The sequence below is a fragment of the Limulus polyphemus genome, unplaced genomic scaffold, assembly GCF_000517525.1.
Source record: "Limulus polyphemus unplaced genomic scaffold, Limulus_polyphemus-2.1.2 Scaffold2695, whole genome shotgun sequence".
NCBI classification, from domain to species: Eukaryota; Metazoa; Arthropoda; class Merostomata; order Xiphosura; family Limulidae; genus Limulus; species Limulus polyphemus.
The window spans coordinates 48034-50541 of record NW_013668305.1 but is presented as its reverse complement, the minus strand read 5'-3'; the positions used below and the strand labels follow the sequence as shown (position 1 = coordinate 50541).

At 32.5% G+C, this 2508-nt stretch overlaps 1 protein-coding gene across 2 annotated transcripts in view; it reads right to left on the bottom strand.

The window, feature by feature from the left end:
* LOC106467658 (ETS domain-containing protein Elk-3-like) overlaps positions 1 to 2508 on the bottom strand; it is a 38721-nt gene that overhangs the window by 20048 nt on the left and 16165 nt on the right. The window lies entirely within an intron of this gene.

The following is a 2508-nucleotide window of genomic DNA, read 5'->3' as shown; positions in this document are numbered from 1 at the left end:
TAGAGCATTCGCCAAAGTACATGATAATTCTAGAAACGTTGCGTCACTGTAGTCATGTGACTCGATGACGCAACAATACATAACGCTCAATTTATTCGATGTAGCAGGTTTCTAGTTTCAGTCAAAGATTACAGGCAACAAACTTTAAAACGGTAGCAGATCATGAATAAAACAGCTTGAAAGTTAAAATTTTGGAAAATAAATATCTTCTGAAATTTCTGATCATTTTTTACGAAAACCATTAAATTATGATGAATATTTGATAAGTACAATCTCTCGCAATCTAACAAAATAAGATTCTGTCAGAACACTATTTCGGTTTGAGTAGTCGTTATTTATTAATTGTGACATAAATGATTAAAATAATTCAGAAAATTTATATTATCTTCTGATAAAAGCAAAATTAAACCTAAAAACCAACCCAATGATGAGTGTAGTTAATTAAATACACTGTTCCTACTTGTAAACATCAGAATGCATTATTTCATCAGTTGAGTACCCATGCTGTTAACGATATTTTAGGCCTGAACATTAAAGCTTCTTAAACATGTCTCTCTCTTAACAAAAACTATATGATAAGTAACTGGTAGTTTTACAAATATAAATACAACAAAAATAAAAAAGATAAACAAGTATGTTTTTAAAAATCTATTGGAAATAAGTTATTTGCAAAATACTGTATACAACTACTATTCCAGTCTATCTATTTTTTCACGTTAATTCAGCATTAAGTATTTACTTTTTAACGTTTTCTTTATATTTTTTTGTATCGCTAACGTTTACCTGAATAAATACACAAGAAGGCGCCTACTTCATTGTACTACATCGTTATTTCAAACAAATTCAAAACTGATATGGGATAAACAATATTTGCGGAGGAAGCTTATAGATGATTCACTAAAATGTTCGCTATAAATACTACGCGACACTAACAAGTGCAAAGTAGGCCTAATTTATGCTCGCTAATTTAAAATCGGATTTTATACGGAAGTGTCCTCACTTCGGTAAACGACCTTCTTGCTGTATCAGAAAGAGGCCATTTAAATGATCAGAGCATTGACTCTTTTATTTCCATCTAGAGATTGCAGCTTCATCGTAGAAAGAAAATAAAAAAATGTTGATCTGATTGTGAGTTCAACAAATATTCGTATTAACAAACAACTGTAACCAAACGTACAAGAATTTACAGAGAGATGAAAAAAAAACTGAAAACCAGTTTAACGTTTGATAATGCTGTAATTCATGTAGGTCCATCCAGTAGCCAGCTGTAGTATGAAAAAAAATCGACTATTATTCATTCACATTTTCATTTCTTAAATATTATAAGGACTTGGCCAAGAGCAGATATGGGATTTTGGAAATTTGGGGTCCAACTCTTGGACCGGAATATAATATTAATGATATATAAGCCTGTTTTAATAATAAATTTAATTCTTTAATAATGTGTTGATTAATAATGTTACTTTAAAAATCATAACAACATACATACCTTTCCAATCTAAATTAATTCTAAGAACCCACGAGTGAAAGCAAAGGAAAATTTGCTTATAATATGACAACCACACTACATCTGCTATATCCAGTGACAACGAGGCTTTACGCCTAATACCAGGGCTCATCAGGCCGGTTGAGATACAACAAAGATAGTAGTAGTGTTACGACAGCGGAAGTTACGTGACGCTGGTAACACGTCATAATATTCTCGAAGGATCTTGAATTTTCTTGGCAACTCTAGTCTGTTCCAGGCGCCCTCTTTTTTTAGTATATAAGCCCGGCAAATAAAACGGAGAAATAATTTGTAAATAGATAGATATAGAGACAGGTAATTGAGTCAAGCGAGCGGTAGTGACGGTGATATACAGTGTGTAATTTGTTATCGAGATTGAAAACATATTGACTATGGAAATTCTGTGTATTGCAAAGTTGTATCGTGAAAGAGTAAACTAGTTTTAATTAAGAAAGGACTTGTATCGCTGAAGTTTCTCGGAAAGAATTTCTACGGGAAATGAACAAACAAGCAGATACGCAACAGTAGTTTAGGCGCTATGTAAATCATACGTCTACATGAACAACTGTTGTTAGGGCAGTGCTGGATTTAGGCATAAGCTAAACAAGCTACAGCTTAGGGCCACACAATCCGCAGGGGCCTCACAAAATTTCAGTTTTTTTTTCTTTTAAAACTTTTATCTATGAGAGAGATCATGTCAGCCAAATGATAAATATGTAATTTTTCTCTTTAAATACCTTGCTATTAAATAATTAAACGGCATATACATGTTTTGCCTGTTTTGGTATGTGAAACCTTCTGGTGTAACTTTTTAACAAGGGGTCTCCAAGTTTTATATAGCTTAGGGCTTCACCATGTCTAATTCCGGCACTGTGTTAAGGTGTGAATCTGATTATGCAAGTAAATTTTAGTTATTATCAAATTTATTTAAATCAGATTTATTTTGTTTGTTTGTTTGTAATTAAGCACAAAGCTACACAATGGGCTATTTGTGCTCTGCC